This window comes from Scyliorhinus torazame, chromosome 17, assembly GCF_047496885.1.
Source record: "Scyliorhinus torazame isolate Kashiwa2021f chromosome 17, sScyTor2.1, whole genome shotgun sequence".
NCBI classification, from domain to species: Eukaryota; Metazoa; Chordata; class Chondrichthyes; order Carcharhiniformes; family Scyliorhinidae; genus Scyliorhinus; species Scyliorhinus torazame.
In genome coordinates this window covers 139,027,249-139,046,156 of record NC_092723.1, presented here as the reverse complement: position 1 = coordinate 139,046,156, position 18,908 = coordinate 139,027,249, and the positions used below count along the sequence as shown (strand labels likewise).

The following is an 18,908-nucleotide window of genomic DNA, read 5'->3' as shown; positions in this document are numbered from 1 at the left end:
GAGGTCCAAGACAAATCGATGAGTTCCAAGATATGGACGACCAAGTTCGACAGGGCCCCTGTGCAGCATGATGGTCATTCTGTGTCAGTGCCAGAAGTCTTTTCTTGCAAGAAGCATTCTACCAGACCAAAAGTATTATCGGAAATGAGGCATGTTTAGGACTTTGTCTAAAACTACATATTGACGTTGTAGACGACACGATAGCAGAGTGGTTAGCACTGTTGCTTTGCAGCGCCATGGTTCCAGGTTCAATTCCTGGCTTGGGTCACTGTCTGCGCATTCTCCCTGTGACTGCGTGGGTTTCCTCCAGGTGCTCCGTCCTCCTACAAGTCCCGAAAGACGTGCTATTAGGTAATTTGGACATTCTGAATTCTCCCTCTGTGTAGCCGAACAGGTGCCGGAATGTGGCGACGAGGGGCTTTTCACAGTAACTTCATTGCAGTATTGCAGCCTACTTGTGACAATAAAGATTATTATTATTTAGATGTGCCCAGCATACTGCAGTAACTGCTACGCCTCCGGAGTACACTGGCATTTTTGGCCATGAGCGCTCGCACTAGCACTCTGAACACCTCTACTGACAGATATTTCAGTTCAGCTCCATTAAAATAATGTACTACCAAGCCCTCAAGTGCAAACCCTCTGCCTCTGGGGATCACTTGGCATAATGTGGAGCCTGGTGGCCCACATACAAGATTCAAATCAATGTTCCCATTAATCTATAAATGTTGGAGGTGCTACATTACTGTACCCATCAAAGGGGTAGCAAAACTAAGAACTGCCCAAATCAGGCGCACAAGGTATTTGATATTCACACAAGTTAAACTAGGGTGGCATGGTGGCACAGTGGTTAGCACTGCTGCCTCACTGCGCCAAGGACCTGTGTTCGATCCCGGCCCCAGGTCAACGTCCGCGTGGAATGTGCAGGGTAGGTGGATTGGCCACACTAAAGTACCCCTTAATTGGAAACAAATTGGGTACTTAAAATTTTTTTATTTTTAAAAACAAGTCAAACTAATTAGCGGAGAAATAGAAACACAAACAGAACTAGAAATACAAACAGTTGGGCGCCATGGTCGTCCTGAGTAATGTAGATTTCTGCTCACAACGCCCACATAATTCAATAATTGTCATTTCCACCTCTATTTAGTTCTTAAACTCAAATCTATCAATTCATAAGCTAGATTTTTAGATTGCCCTAGTAAATAGACTTGACTTTCTCATGACAGTAAGCCCTCAAAAAAACATGAATCACTAAGGTCAGAATACCAGAGCTCAGCTTGCTGATAAAACTAGTATGACTGAACTGTGCTGTTGACACAGCACATGCTGATCTCAATTTCTCAGAATTCAAAACAAGATAGCTGGACACAGAAAAGTCCATAGCTTATGAATAATAAACAAAGAAATTAGGGAGATTGCTTTGTCTTACAGTAATCCTGCTTTAGGTCGCATTGAATAGCTTTTATAGAAACATCTTGGATTGGAATCTGGGTCACGCTCTTTAGTCTTCAGTCATAACCTTGATGCCTCAAACATTCCTACTAAATTCACACAGGGTAGAGAATGATACAAATAGCCACAAAATTTCAACAGAGAAACAAAAATGGCAGAGCATGAACTACATGTAATTTTACAGAAATACTTCAAATTTAGAAGACCCTTATTAACTGATGTGTAGTGTAAGGTGACACTAAATGTCAAACAGTAAGAATTTCAAGAGAATTAGAATAAACATGGCAGTAGTAGACCATTCAGCTCCATTAGTCTATGCTCCACTTGAGCTTGCTTCCTCCCATCATTCCTCATTTATCAGCATAACTCTCTGCACTGGAAATACACACCTGTATATATGCTGTATAACAAGAAAAGACAGGTTATGATATTTAGGATTTACCTCTCAAATAGTTCTAATTACACATCCAAATAATCGTAACCCGTCTTCTCTTTACAGGTACTGACAGACATTTTGTTGATTTCAAATTTCCAGCATTCCACAGCCTTCCACTTTATGTGACGCTGTGAGTAAACATTCACACAAACATGCACCACAAAGCTAATACATCATATCTGGACTGAGGAACAGAGAACAGCAAAACACAAGTTTGCTTGATGCCAAGTCAGGAAAAACCCAGCCAGCTTTGAAGTGCTTCTATAAACCCATTTGTGACACTGACCATCTCCAACCTCATTTGCACAACTCTGTCAATCATTGCGTCCAATAACCTGTTGCCATGACACTAGATTTCAGTTGTAAAGGCATCGACTGTGCACAGTTTCACCCACATTTTTATGAGTTCTAAATGTCAGCATGAAACTGGCATACTCTCCCAAGTAAGCTAGCACGAAGATACCAGTTCATGACTTAAATGCAGCTTGAGTCAGTGTAATCTTGGGTATTTGGTAAACAAGGATATTAGAACAGTTAGTCCCCTTCTAAAGTCTAGTCCAAGTTTTCACTAACCATTTAACTGCAATTTATTGTAAAAGTTAAGTTCCTCCCTACTGTGGAGGCCACTATAGCTGACATTTAGTACTCATAAAAATGTGGGTGAAACTGCACAGTGTACAGTCGATGCCTTTACAACTGAAATTAGGTAGCTGGTTCAAATTGGCTTCTCTAGCCAGCAGTGCCTGATTCAACAAAGTTTTGGACAGTGCACCAGGAGAAGTAAAGTTACCTAGACACTTTGTTCCAGGAGGCAGTCACACCCCTTAAGATTTGGTCCATGGTCAGGGATAAGAGGTGTAACTGCAAGTGAGATGGGTATGGGAATCCAGAATGTGGCAATGGAGGAGCCTCAGCCCTTACAGTGCAAGCCCTTGTAGCTTGTGCAGGTGGGAACAGCGACTACACGAAGGAAGAGCAAATCTTTCCAAAATTAATTCAGTGGATGTGGAAATTGCTGGCTATGTCAGCATTTATTGCCAATCCCCAATTACCCTAGAGGAGGTGGTGGTGAGCTGCCTTCTTGAACCCCTGTATTCCATGTGATGTAGGTAGACCCACAATGCTGTTAGGGAGAGTGTTCCAGGATTCTGACCAAGCAACAGTGAAGGAATGCTGATATACTTCCATGTCAGGATGTTGAATTGACTCAGTAACCTGTCCCCACTTTTCCCCACATACCCTTTGATCCTTTAGCTCCAACAGCTATATCGAACCTCTTCTTGAAAACATTTATGTTTTGGCCTCAACTGCTTTCTGTGGTAGCAAATTCCACAGGCTCACCACTCTGAGTAAAGAAGTTTCTCATCTCAGTCCTAAATGGTTTACCCCATATCCTTAGACTGACACCTGGTTTTGGACTCCCCAGCCATCAGGATCATCCTTCCTGCATCTCAGAATAGAATAGAATTACTACAGTGCAGAAGGAGGCCATTTGGTCCACAAGGTCTGCACAGTCCTACGAAAGACCACCCTAATCAAGCGCCCGCCCTATCCCTGTGTGGCAATATAATCAGGGCCTAGCTTTAAGGCCGATTAAGATGGATATCCTAAATTAAAGAATGGGACACTTTAAATTAAAACCACTGTCCACTCCAGCAAGAGGCCTGCAGAATATCCGACTTGAATCCGAATATACAGAACTCGGACAGGCTGCCGGGGCTTGTCTGGAGCAGCCCCTGATAACATATCAATTAATTATTGCTCCTACTTGAGATGCATTGGCCTATTGTCCACAGTTCCTGATAACCCATCAAGCCATTATCGCTCCTCCTAGGGCAGGCTCAGGTGCCCTGTCAACAGGTCATCAACTAGACCATTGGGCGCTGAGACGCTGCCTCCCGAGACTCCATTGGCAGACGGCCACAGGAAGGTGGTAAAGGAGGTGGGTGGCGACAGGAGGATAAAAACAGGCACTCTGGACATCGAGGAAGCGAGGACTCGAAGCGGAGACTCAGGCGCGACCAAGAGCGGACCAGACCAGGAAGGAAGCAAACAAGCAAGCAACAGCCAGCGAGGATCACCTTCGCAAAGAGGGACTCGGGGATCAGATCTTTTTAAAAAGAGTAGAACTATATTTAATAAAGTGTGTTGCATTAGATCGGTGTCCGTATTTTGTTCTCCTCATAAATAAAGCCGCTTGGGTAAACTTTAATTAAGGAGCTGAATTGGGCAGATACAACACCTCCAACCTGCACATCCCTGGCACCAAGGGGTAATTTTAGCATGCTAACCAACGTGCCACCCTGGCTTGTATAGGAATTTTACAGGTTTCTTTGAGATCCCACCTCATTTTTCTAACCCCAGTGAACATAATCCTAACTGACTCGATCTCTCCTCATATGACAGTCCCACCATCCCAGGAATGAGTAAACCTTCACTGCACCCCCTCAATAGTAAGAACATCCTACCTCCAATAAAGAAACATAAACTGCAATATACCAGCTGTGGTCTCGACAAGACCTGCATAATTGTAGCAAGAAATCCCTACTCCTGTACTTGAATCCTCGCACTATGAAAGCCAACATACCATTCACCTTCTTTACCGCCTGTTGCACCTGCATGCTTACTTTCAGCGGCTGATATACAAGGACACCCAGGTCATGTTGTACATTCCCTCTTCTCAATCTATAGCCACTCCTGTTTTTGGTACCAAAGTGAATAATCTCTCATTTATCCATAGTATACTGCATCTGCCATGTTATTGCCCACTCACTCAATTTGTCCAAATCACATTGAAGCAGCAAGGTAGCACAGTGGGTAGCACTGTTGCTTCACAGCTCCAGGGTCCCAGGTTCGATTCCCAGCTTGGGTCACTGTGTGGAGTCTGCACGTTCTCACCGTGTCTGGGTGGATTTCCTCCAGGCGCTCCGGTTACCTCCTTCAAGTCCCGAAGACGTGCTGTTCGGTAATGTAGACATTCTGAATTCTCCCTGTGTGTACCCGAACAGGCGCCGGAATGTGGTGACTAGGGGCTTTTCACAGTAACTTCATTGCAGTGTTAATGTAAGCCTACTTGTGACAATAAAGATTATTATTATTATGAAAGCATCTCTGCTTCCTCCTCACAGCTCACCCGCCCACCCAGCAGTGTCATCTCTAAATTTGGAGATATTATATTTTGTTCCCTCATCTAAATCATTAATATACATTTTGAATAGCTGGGGTCCTAGCACTAGTCACTGCCTGCCCATTTGAAAAAAAGACCCATTTATTCTTACTCTGTTTCCTGTCTGCCAGCCAGTTTTCTATCCATCTCAATACACTACACCCAATCCCAAGCTCTTTAATTTTACATGCTCATCTCTTATGTGGGACTTCATCAAAAGCCTTCTGAAAGTCCAAATAAACCATATCCACTGGCTCCCCCTCGTCAACTCTATTAGTTACATATCATTATCCTCGAAGAATTCCAGTAGATTTATCAAGAGGCACAATGGCAGTGGTTAGCACTGCTGCTTCACTGCACCAGGGACCCGGGTTTAATTCCGGCCTTGGGTGACTGTGTGGAGTTTGCACTTTCTCCTAGTCTGCGTGGGTGCTCCGATTTCCTCCCACGGTCTAAAGATGCAGGTTAGCTGGATTGGCCATGGTAAATTGCCCCCTCAGTGTCCAAAAGATTAGGTGGGGTTACTGGGAAAGGTGGAGGCGTGGGCTTAAGTAGGGTGCACTTTCCGAATGACCGCCCTTCTGCATTGTAGAGATTCGATGATTTCTCTTTCATACATCCATGCTGACTCTGTCCGATCCTACCACTGTGCTCTGCTATTAATTCTTTTATAATGGACTCTAGTATTTCAGCTCTCCCCCTTTTAAATAGTGGGGTTACATTAGTAGCCCTCCAATCTGTAGGAACTGTTCATGCAAAGCGGCCATACCTGCACACAGTATTCAACATGTGATGCCCTGTATAACTGAAGCATAACATCCTTACTTTTATGTTTAATTCCACAATAACCTTTGATTTGGCACCTTAGCAAATGCCTTCCGGAAATCCAAGTACAGTACATCTACAGGCCCCTCTTTATCTGTGGTTATGTTACTCCTTCCAAGAACTCCAATAAATTAGTTAAACATGATTTCCCTTTCACAAAACCATGCTGACTGTTCCCGATTACCTTGAGTTTCTCCAGTATCGATCCATAACTTCCTTAATGATAGATTCTAATACCTTCTCCAAAGTATTTTGTTCCTCCTTTCTTGAATAGTTATATTTTCTATTTCCCAGTCTGATGGAATCTTTCCAGAATCTAGCAAATTTTGGAAAATCAAGACTAACGCCATTCCTACTCATTTGTCACTTCTTCGAAGACTCTAGGATAAAGTTCATCAGGACCCAGAGACTTGGTGGCCCGCAGCTCCGGTTCAATCAGCACTGCCTCCCGTGTATTTTGTGCCAATTGTAATTTCACCAAGTTCCTCTCTCTTCCACTTTAATTTACAGCTAATATTGGACAGTTTTTTTGTATCCTCTATGTTGAAAACAGAAGCAAAATATGCGTTCATTTCCTTATTATCTACTATTAACTCCCCACTGTCACTGGAGGACCAACACTCACTTTACTTAGTCTCTTCACTTTTAAATACCTGGAGAAACTCTTGCTATCCATTTTCATGTTTCTAGCTAGCTTCCTCTCATGCTCTAATTTCTTCCTCCTGATTAACCTTTTAGTCAATTTCTGCCATTCTATATATTCTGGCCAATCATCTGACCTGCAACTCCTCTTTGAACAGTTATATGTTTCTTCCTTAAGTTTGATGCTTTGCTTAAATTCTTTAGTTAACCATAGATGGTGAGTCCTCCCTTTAGCAGTTTTCTTTATGATAGTAATATTTTCTTACTGAGTATTCTAAAATATCCCTTTAAATGTCTGCAACTGCTTCTCTATGACCTATCCTCTAGGTAAGTATCCCAGCTCACTTCAGTTAACTCATCTTTCATGCCCACATGGTTGCCCTTATTTACATTTAAGATACTAGTCTTAGACCTCACTCATCTCCCTTTCAAACTCGATTGTGATCGGTGCTACCTAGGGGTGCTTTTATTTGGAGGCCATTAATCAATAAATTCAAATTAGTTGTGGAGAAAATAGATCAAAACCATTGCTTTGTTGATGAAGGAGATCCTGAAAAACAATGCCCTCCTGGAATTTCCATCTTACAGAAACATCTATTAATCTGATCTATCGACCTTACCGTCTCAATTTATTCACTTTACTCTGATACACATTGAACTGGGGATTTTGTGCAGGCTGCTTTGTCTTCTGCCATACCTCTATTCAGTACTTAAAAATGCACTTTAATTGCATTCACTGTATCTCTTGAAATTGTAAATGCATGGCAACCATCACATATACAGCAATTATTACATATGCAGCAAAACCTAAAAAAAAAGATGAGGGATTAGTCAATCTGTCACTGGTTGTGCTGTTTGAGGGCAGAATGTTGGCCAGGATGTAGAAATGTAAGAAATAGGAGTAGGCCCTTCAAACCTGTAAGTCATTCAACATCATGGCTGATGTTAAACCTCAATTCCACTTTGCCATCATACCTGCAATTCATTATTGAAATATTTTGGAGCCTTTGGTTATCTTTAGCTCCAAAACATTTCAACTTAACCTTGTTAGACTCAGATAGGCGTGGGGGAATAGGGGGGAGGAATGTGTCTTGCCAGTATTTGCACAATATGATAAATTGCAGCATCTCATTACTGCCTATGTAATTTCTGACTTGGAGGAAAAGACCAGGTTACAGTGGAAATATATTGGAGCTACAGAATACCAAGAACACTAAAATATTTCTATGTTGAATTGCAGGAAACCACTCCAATTACAGGTAATTTAATGAACAAAAATCATTCAACTTCAGTTCTTAAACAAATGCAATTTTCCTGCAACCCCGATCTGCAGTAAAATAAACTGCCACAGGGCTCTTAGCCTCCTCCTACTTATACTGTGATCAAGACATCAGCCCAGATTATAGGAATTTAAAAAAATATTGCCTATAACTATCTTCACATAGCACTACACTATAATTTGTGTAATGGATGCTTTTGCTGGTTTAATGAATTAATGAATATTTAACTGCTGGAGCTCTACAATCACTGTAACAAACTGCTGACCTGTTAACCAACTTGGGTCACTGAGTTCTACAACACTACCATGCATCTCATTTCAGAGACTTCAATCTGAACAGAGATCTGTTTCAGTATTTGCAAATCTGATCCTCAGTCAGAAACAGAATGATTATTCAAACCGCAAGTTGGGGGTGAAGAGAGAAAGAGCTGGCGGTAGAGAGAGTCAGGACAGAGGGTGGTAGAAAAGAGAGTAAAGCTGCTATCACACAAGTTCTATGCAAAATGCTGGTTTCATTTCTTAAGAGTATGTTAACTGGCAATTAAAGTCGAGCGAGTGAATTGACGTCATTCCACACCATACCTGTAATTGTACACTCTCCACGGTATTTATCAATATGTGCAATGAGGGGTCTCATCTAACATTCTAATTGTGAAATAGTGATTCGGAGTAGATGCAAAAGCATATACCTCTCTCAAATGGTTGGGCTGACAGTGCAGACTCAGCAAATGGTCAGGTTAAGGATGTTGCATGAGTAAATATGCTAAATTGGTTCTGTGTGTTGGCATCCTGGGTCTCCTTATTGGATGACTGAACACAGTATCTGAAGGGAGATCAAGTCCCAAAGTGGAATGCGAACCTTTGACCAGGTGAAATGGAATTATTTCTGGGAGATCCTGGGACAGTTTCGATTTGGGCAGGGCTTTACTGACGGGGTTCGGTTGCTGTACCGGACACGGACGCGGAGACACGCGCGCGGACGCACGCACGCACACAATGCAGGTCTTAGGAGAATTTGGCCTGTTCTCGGGGTACAAATTGAACATGGCAAAAAGCGAGGTTTTTGTGACCCAGGTGAGGAGACTGAGGGAGTTGACGTTTAAAGTGGTGAGGGAGTTTTCGCTACTTGGGTACAGGGATGGGAGCAGCTACACAAATTAAATTTGGCCCGGATCGTTGAACAAATGGAGGACTTTCGGAAGTGGGACATGCTCCCGTTGCCACTGGCGGGGAAGGTACAGACCATAAAAATGACAGTTCTCCTGAGATTTTTGTTTGATTTCCAGTGCCTCCCGATTTTTATACCAAAGGTCGTTTTTAAGCGGGTAAATAGGGTGATATCTGGGTGTGTGGGGCTGGGCAAAACCTTGCAAGTAAGGAAAGCGCTGTTGGAGCGGAGTCGGAGGGAAGGGGGGAGGGCCTGGCACTGCCAAACTTTAGGAACTGCTACTTTAAAAAATATATTTTTATTAGGATATTTGCAATTTTTATAATAATAACAATAACAGCGACGTAAACATGGCACAATAAACATTTCCACCCCCATTGCAAACTTCACACCTCCCAACAAAACAACAACAGTCTGGCCCTCCCGCTCAGAACTCTTTTGAGTTCTGCTTCTGCTGACATTTTAATTTTCCCCGAGAAAGTCGACGAACTGCTGCCACCTCCGGGTGAACCCTAGCACTGACCCTCTTAAGAGAACTTTACTTTCTCGAGACGAAGAAACCCAGCCATGTCTAACCCAGGTCTCTGCACTGGAGGGTTTCAAGACCCTCCACATTAATAGGATTAGTCTACCAGGGAGACAAAGGCCAAAACATCAGCCTCTTTCACCCCCTGAACTCCCGGCTCCTCCAACACTCCAAAGATCGCCACCTCCTGACCCGGCACCACCCTTGTTTTGAGTATCGTGGACATCGCCTCAGTGAAACCCTGCCAAAACACTCTAAGCTCCAGGCATGCCCAAAACATGTGGGCATGATTTGCTGGACTTCCCGCACACCTGTCCTCTACCCCGAAAAACATTTTTTTTTTTTTTTTTTTTAAATATGTTTTATTGAAATTTTTTTCCCCAAACAACAATTTTTCCCCTCTTACAAAGCAAACGCAACAATAATACAGAAATTCTTAACAATACACAAGTAACAAAACCCCATTATCTTTGACCTAAACTAAACTAAAACCCCCACCCCCCTGGGTTGCTGCTGCTGGTCATCTGTCTTCCCTCTAACGTTCCCCTAGGTAGTCGAGAAATGGCTGCCACCGCCTGGTGAATTCTTGAGCCGATCCTCTCAGGGCAAACTTTATCTGCTCCAGTTTAATGAACCCCGCCATATCATTTACCCAGGCTTCCAGTCCGGGGGGGGTTCGCCTCCTTCCACATGAGTAGGATCCTGCGCCGGGCTACTAGGGACGCAAAGGCCACAACGTCGGCCTCTTTCGCCTCCTGCACTCCCGGCTCTTCCGCAACTCCAAATAGAACTAACCCCCAGCCTGGTTTGACCCGGGCCTTCACCACCCGCACAATCACTCCCGTCACTCCCTTCCAATACCCTTCCAGTGCCGGGCACGCCCAAAACATATGTGCGTGGTTTGCCGGGCTCCCGCCACACCTCCCACATTTGTCCTCCACTCCAAAGAACCTGCTCAATCTTGCTCCCGTTACGTGTGCTCTATGTAGCACCTTAAATTGAATCAGGCTAAGCCTGGCGCATGAGGAAGAGGAATTTACCCTGCTTAGTGCATCAGCCCACATACCCTCCTCTATCTCCTCCCCTAGTTCTTCTTCCCACTTTCCTTTTAGTTCGCCCACCGACTCCTCCCCCTCTTCCCTCATCTCTCTATAAATCTCTGACACCTTGCCCTCTCCGACCCACACCCCTGAAAGCACCCTGTCCTGTATCCCCTGTGTCGGGAGCAACGGAAATTCCCTCACCTGTTGTCTAGTAAACGCCCTCACCTGCATATATCTCAAGAAATTTCCCCGGGGCAACTTATACTTTTCCTCCAATGCTCCCAAGCTCGCAAAAGTCCCATCTATAAATAAATCTCCCACACTCCTAATTCCCAACTGGTACCAGCTCTGAAATCCTCCATCCATTCTTCCTGGGGCGAACCTATGGTTGTTCCTGATTGGGGACCCCACCAGGGCTCCCCGCACCCCTCTCTGTCGCCTCCACTGTCCCCAGATATTCAATATTGCCGCCACCACCAGGTTCGTGGTAAACCTTTTAGGTGAGATCGGTAGCGGCGCCGTCACCGGCGCCTCTAAACTCGTCCCTTTACAGGACTTTCTCTCCAGTCTTTTCCACGCCGCTCCCTCACCCTCCATCATCCATTTACGTATCATTGCCACATTGGCGGCCCAATAGTAATCGCCCAAGTTCGGTAGTGCCAATCCTCCTCTGTCCCTACTACGCTGAAGGAACCCCCTCCTTACCCCGAATAACTTGCTCATCAGGGCCACCGTCATGTGTGCCCGGTGGACTACCTTAAATTGTATCAGGCTAAGCCTGGCACATGATGAAGATGTGTTAATCCTGCTTAGGGCACCCGCCCACAGACCTGCCTCAATCTCACCCCCCAGCTAGTCTTCCCACTTGCCCTTTACTTCATCCACCGGAGCTTCCTCCGATTCCATAAGTTCTTGGTAGATGTCCGATACCTTCCCCTCTCCCGCCCATGTACTGGAAACTATTCTGTCCTGTATCCCCCTGTGGCGGCAGCAGTACATAGAACATTACAGCGCAGTACAGGCCCTTCAGCCCTCGATGTTGCACTGACCTGTGAAACCACTCTAAAGCCCATTTACACTATTCCCTTATCGTCCATATGTCTATCCAATGACCATTTGAATGCCCTTAGTGTTGGTGAGTCCACTACTGTTGCAGGCAGGGCATTCCATGCCCGTACTACTCTCTCAGTAAAGAACCTACCTCTGACATCTGTCTTATATCTATCTCCCCTCAATTTAAAGCTATGTCCCCTCATGCTAGACATCACCATCCGAGGAAAAAGGCTCTCACTGTCTACCCTATCCAATCCTCTGATCATCTTGTATGCCTCAATTAAGTCACCTCTTAACCTCCTTCTCACTAACGAAAACAGCCTCAAGTCCCTCAGCCTTTCCTCATAAGACCTTTGCTCCATACCAGGCAACATCCTGGTAAATCTCCTCTGCACCCTTTCCAATGCTTCCACATCCTTCCTATAATGCGGCGACCAGAATTGCACGCAATACTCTAAATGCGGCCGCACCAGAGTTTTGTACAGCTGCAACATGACCTCATGGCTCCGAAACTCAATCCCTCTACTAATAAAAGCTAACACACCGTACGCGTTCTTAACAGCCCTCTCAACCCGAGTGGTAACTTTCAGGGATCTAGGTACATGGACACCGAGATCTCTCTGCTCATCCACACTGCCAAGAATCTTACCATTAGCCCAGTATTCGGTCTTCCTGTTATTCCTTCCAAAATGAATCACCTCACACTTTTCTGCATTAAACTCCATTTGCCACCTCTCAGCCCAGCGCTGCAGCTTATCTATGTCCCTCTGTAACTTGTAACATCCTTCCGCACTGTCCACAACTCCACTGACTTTAGTGTCATCTGCAAATTTACTCACCCATCCTTCTACGCCCTCCTCCAGGTCATTTATAAAAATGACAAACAGCAGTGGCCCCAAAACAGATCCTTGTGGTACAACACTAGTAACTGGACTCCAGTCTGAACACTTCCCATCAACCACCACCCTTTGTCTTCTTCCAGCTAGCCAATTTCTGATCCAAACTGCTAAATCTCCCTGAATCCCATGCTTCCGTATTTTCTGCAGTAGCCTACCGTGGGGAACCTTATCAAACGCTTTACTGAAATCCATATACACCACATCAACTGCTTTACCCTCATCCACCTGTTTGGTCACCTTCTCAAAGAACTCAATAAGGTTTGTGAGGCACGACCTACCCTTCACGAAACCGTGTTGACTATGTCTAATCAAATTATTCCTTTCCAGATAATTATACACCCTATCTCTTATAAACCTTTCCAAGATTTTGCCCACAACAGAAGTAAGGCTCACTGGTCTATAGTTACCGTGGTTGTCTCTACTCCCCTTCTTGAACAAGGGGACATTTGCGATCCTCCAGTCTTCTGGCACTATTCCTGATGACAAAGATGACTTAAAGATCAAAGCCAAAGGCTCAGCAATCTCCTCCCTAGCTTCCCAAAGAATCCTAGGATAAATCCCATCCGGCCCAGGGGTCTTATCTATTTTCACCCTTTCCAGAATTGTTAACACCTCCTCCTTATGAACCTCAAGCCCTTCTAGTCTAGTAGCCTGAATCTCAGTATTCTCCTCAACAACATTGTCTTTTTCCTGTGTGAATACTGACGAAAAATATTCATTTAGCACCTCTCCTATCTCCTCGGACTCCAAGCACAACTTCCCACTACTGTCCTTGACTGGCCCTACTCTTACCCTAGTCATTCTTTTATTCCTGACATATCTATAGAAAGCTTTAGGGTTATCCTTGATCCTACCTGCCAAAGACTTCTCATGTCCCCTCCTGGCTCTTCTTAGCTCTCTCTTTAGGTCCTTCCAAGCCAACTTGTAACTCTCGAGCGCCCTTACTGAACCTTCATGTCTCATCTTTACATAAGCCTCCTTCTTCCTCTTGACAAGTGTTTTGACTGCCTTAGTAAACCACAGTTCCCTTGCTCGAACACTTCCTCCCTGCCTGACAGGCACATACTTATCACGGACACCCAGTAGCTGTTCCTTGAACAAGCTCCACATTTCCATTGTGCCCATCCCCTACAGTTTTCCTCTCCATCCGATGCATCCTAAGTCTTGCCTTATCGCATCATAATTGCCTTCCCCCCAAATATAACTCTTGCCCTGCGGTACATACCTATCCCTTTCCATCACTAAAGTAAACGTAATCGAATTGTGGTCACTAGCACCAAAGTGCTCACCTACCTCCAAATCTAACATCTGTCCTGGTTCATTGCCCAGTACCAAATCCAATACGGCCTCGCCTCTCGTTGGCCTATCTACATACTGTGTCAGGAAACCCTGCTGCACACATTGGACAAAAACGGACCCATCTAAAGTACTCGAACTATAGCGTTTCCAGTCAATATTTGGGAAGTTAAGGTCCCCCATAACAACTACCCTGTTGCTTTCACTCCTATCCAGAATCATCTTTGCAATCCTTTCCTCTACATCTCTGGAACTTTTCGGAGGCCTATAGAAAACCCCTAACAGGGTGTCCTCTCCTTTCCTGTTTCTAACCTCAGCCCATACTACCTCAATTGACGAGTCCTCATCAAACGTCCTTTCTGCCACCGTAATACTGTCCTTGACTAACAATGCCACCCCTCCCCCTCTTTTACCACCTTCCCTAAGCTTACTGAAATATCTAAAGCCCGGCACCTGCAACAACCATCCCTGTCCCTGCTCTATCCATGTCTCCGAAATGGCCACAACATCAAAGTCCCAGGTACCAACCCATGCCGCAAGTTCACCCACCTTATTCCGGATGCTCCTGGCATTGAAGGAGACACACTTTAAACCACCTTCCTGCCTGCACACTCCTGCAACTTTAAAATCTTACTCATGACCTCACTACTCTCAACCTCCTGTATGCTGGAGCTACAATTCAGGTTCCCAAGCCCCTGCTGAACTAGTTTAAACTCTCCCGAAGAGCATTAGCAAATTTCCCTTCCAGGATATTGGTACCCCTCTGGTCCAGGTGTAGACCATCCTGTTTGTAGAGGTCCCACCGACCCCAGAATGAGCCCCAGTTATCCAGAAATCTGAAACCCTCCCTCCTGCACCATCCCTGTAGCCACCCGTTCAACTCCTCTCTTTCCCTATTCCTCATCTCGCTATTAAGTGGCATGGGTAACAACCCAGAGATAATAACTCTGTTTGTCCTAGATCTAAGTTTCCACCCTAGCTCCCCGAATTCCTGCCTTACATCCTTATCCCTTTTCCTACCTATGTCGTTGGTACCTATGTGGACCACGACTTGGGGCTGCTCCCCCTCCCCCTTAAGGATCCCGAAAACACGATCCGAGACATCACGCACCCCGGCACCTGGAAGGCAACACACAACCGCGAGGCTCTCTCGTTCCCACAGAATCTCCTATCTATCCCCCTAACTATGGAGTCTCCAATGACTAATGGTCTACTCCTCTCCCCCCTTCCCTTCTGAGCAACAGGGACAGACTCTGTGCCAGAGACCTGCACCCCATGGCTTACCCCTGGTAAGTCTCCCCCCCCCCCCCCCCAACAGTATCCAAAGCGGTATACTTGTTACTAAGGGGAACAACCACAGGGAATCCCTGTACTGACTGCTTCCTCCCAGCCCCTCTCACCGTCACCCATCTATCTTTATTCTTCAGAGTAACTACATCCCTGAAGCTTCTATCTATGACCACCTCTGCCTCCCGAATGATCCGAAGTTCATCCAGCTCCATCATCCAGTAGGAAGGCCAGAACCTGCCTTCTCAAAAAGTCTCGTACCTGCAGATGTCCAAATCCATTCCCTGGTAGCAATTCAAATTTATCCTCCAAGGCTTTCATGCTGGGGCAGGTCCAGTCTATAAATAGGTCCCCACCTTCCTAATTCCTGTCATCTGCCATCTTCAGAAACCACCATCCAGCCTACCCAGTACAAACTGATGGTTATTACAAATCGGGGTCCAAACCGATGCTACCTCCACTCGCTTATATATCCTCCACTGCTCCCATGTTCTTAGAGCTGCCACCACCACCGGACTTGTGGAGTGTCGGGCCGGCAAGAACAGGAGAGGTGCTGTTATCAGTGCTCCCAAACCTGTGTCTTTACATGGCGCCGCCTCCATTCACTCCCACACCGACCCGTCCCCCACTACCCAATCATGGCTATATTTGTCGCCTAGTAGTAATTACAGAAGTTGGGCAGCGCCAACCCATCCTCCACCTGACTGCACTCCAGCAACACTTTCTTCACCCGCGGGGTATTACCCGCCCACACAAAGCCTGAAATAACCTTATTCACCCGTTTAAAAAAGGCCCTCGGGATGAAGATGGGAGGCACTGAAAGACAAACAGAAAACTTGGGAGGACCGTCATTTTCAGTCTGTACCCTCCCAGCCAGTGATAGCGGGAGCATGCCCCATCTCTTAAAGTCCTCCTTTCATTTGTTCCACGAGCCGGGTCGGGTTTAACATGTGCAGTGCCTCCCGTTCCCGAGCCACCTGGATTCCCAAAATCGAAAGCTCCTTCCTACCATTCTAAATGGCAGCGTACCCAGTCTCTTCTCCTATCCCCTTACCAGGATCATGAACATCTCGCTTTTCCCCATGTTTAATTTATACCCCGAAAAATTATCAAATTCCCTGAAGATCCGCATAACTTCCCCCATCTCCTCCAACGGGTCTGAAATACGCAAGAGCAAGTAATCTGCGTAAAGCGAACCCCGGTGCCCCCCCCTCCCCCGCCCCCCCGGGACCAGCCCTTTCCCGTTCCTAGAGGCTCTTAACACCATGGGCAGTGGCTCTACAGCCAGTGCAAACAGTAGCGGGGAGAGGTGACACCCTTGCCTCGTCCCTCGGTGTAGTTTAAAATAACTTGACCTCAACCGGTTCGTACGCACGCTAGCTACTGGTGCCTGATAGAGCAACCGCACCCAGTCAATGAAGCCCTCACCAGTCCCAAACCTTCCCAGCACCTCCCACAGGTAATCCCACTCCACTCGATCAAAAGCCTTCTCCGCATCCATCGCGACCACCACCTCCATCTCACCTCCTTCTGAGGGCATCATAACAACATTCGAACATTGGCCGTGAGTTGCCTGCCCTTTACAAACCCCGTCTGGTCTTCCCCTATCACAACACAATCCTCTATCCTGTTTTTTCTTTTTAAAATAAATTTAGAGTACCCAATTCAGTTTTTCCAATTAAGGAGCAATTGTTTACCATGGCCAATCCAACTAACCTGCACATCTTTGGCTTGTGGGGGCGAAATCCACACAAACACGAGGGGAATGTGCAAACTCCACACGGACAGTGACCCAGAGCCGGGATCAAACCTGGGACCTCGGCGCCGTGAGGCAGCAATGCTAACCACCCTGCTGCCCTCAATCCTCTATCCTTGTGGCCAATATCCTAGCCAGCAGTTTGGCATCCACATTCAGCAGAGAAATTGGCCTGTATGACCCGCATTGCTCCGGATCCTTCTCCCGTTTCAGGATCAATTAAATCGAGGCCTGCAACATTGGTGGGGGGAGGACCCCCTTCTCTCTTGATTCATTAAATGCCCTCACCAGCAGTGGGCTCAATATCTCCGAAAGCTTCTTATAGAATTCCACTGGGTAGCCACCCGGCCCAGGGTCCTTGCCAGATTGCAGGCCCTCCAACCCCTCCAATATTTCTTTAATTTCAATTTGGCGAACCCGCCCTTCCACCAGATCCTCATCCATCCTCGGGAACCTCAACAGACCCAAGAACTGCTTCACCCCCTACACCCCAACCGGGGGTTCCGACTCATATAATTTGCTGTAAAAGAAGTCCTTGAACACCTCATTCACCCCCGCTGGGCCCAGGACCGTGATCCCACCCTCTACTCTTTACTCTCCCTATCTCCCTGGCCGCCTCCATTTTTCTGAGCTGGCGCGCTAACATTCTGCTTGCCTTTATCCCTTGCCTTCCTCAGCTGTTCCCCCAGCTTCCCTGTAGTCAACAGCCCAAATTCCACCTGCAACCTCCGCCGCTCCTTCAGTAACCCCGCGTCCGGTGCTTCCGAGTATCTCCTGTCCACCTGGAGTATCTCCCCAACTAGCCTATCACTCTCAGCTCATTCCACCGTTTCTCTGTGGGCCCGTATCGAGATTAATTCCCCTCTGACCACTGCCTTCAAAGCTTCCCAGACCGTTGATGTAGAGACCTACCCAGTTTCATTTGTTTCCAGGTAGTTCTGGATGGACTTGTTTACCCACCCACAGACCACTTTGTCTGCCAACAACCCCACATCCAGCCTCCAGAGCAGGCGTTGTCCTCCCTCCAAATTAACCTGTAGATCCACCCAATGTGGGGCATGATCCGATACTGCGATTGCCAAGTACTCAGTATCTGCCACACTATGTAGTAGAGCCCTGCTCAGAACAAAAAAGTTGATTCAAGAGTATACCTGTGGACATGGGAGAAAAAAAAAAACTCCCTCGCTCTTGGCTGTCCAAACCTCCATGGGTCTACTCCCCCCATCTGTTCCATGAACCCCTTCAATTCCTTTGCCGCGTCTGGCACGGATTTTGACCGAACCAATTAAGGATCAATGACGGTGTTAAAATCTCCCCCCATGATCAAGTTATGTGACTCAAGTCTGGGATCTTACCTAACACCCGCCTCATAAATTCCACATCGTCCCAGTTTAGAGCATATACGTTCACGAGTACCACCCGCACCCCCTCCAGCTTCCCACTCATCATTATGTACCTGCCCCCTGTGCCCGACACTATTCTTCCTGCCTCAAATGCCACCCATTTATTAATCAGAATCGCTACACCCCTGGTCTTTAAGTCCAGCCCGGAGTGGAATACTTGGCCAACCCACCCCTTCCTCAATCTAGTCTGGTCTGTAACCTTTAGGTGCGTCTCTTGTAACATTGCCACGTCCGCCTTCAGTCCCCTCAGATGCGCGAACACGCGAGACCTCTTGACCGGCCCATTCAGCCCTCTAATGTTCCATGTAATCAGCCTGGTCGGGGGACTCGACGCCCCCTGACGCCCCCCCACCCCCAACTAGCCATCACCCTTTTTAAGCCAGCTTCCAGCTCGCGTCCCCGGCCTCCTTGAGCCCACCCTCGGGCATCCGCCATCCCTGGCCTCCCATTTGTCCCCTAGTAGCAGTTCCTCCCAGTCAGCAAAGCAGCTTTGCCCCCCCCTGGTGACAGCACCAGAAACCCAACCCCACCCATATCAAGCTCCAGCTCATCACCTGCTTGCCCCCCCACTGTGCTTCCGTGAGCCAGCTGACATAGCTGACCTGATGGCTCCCGCTCATGGCACCAAACTATCCGTCTCCACATTGTTCGCCCCCCCCCCCCAGTTGGACATA

General features: G+C 46.6%; 1 protein-coding gene across 13 annotated transcripts in view; it reads right to left on the bottom strand.

Annotated features, from left to right (window-relative positions):
* The window catches only part of LOC140394184 (trinucleotide repeat-containing gene 6A protein-like), a 383,091-nt gene that overhangs the window by 171,009 nt on the left and 193,174 nt on the right, over positions 1 to 18,908 (bottom strand). The window lies entirely within an intron of this gene.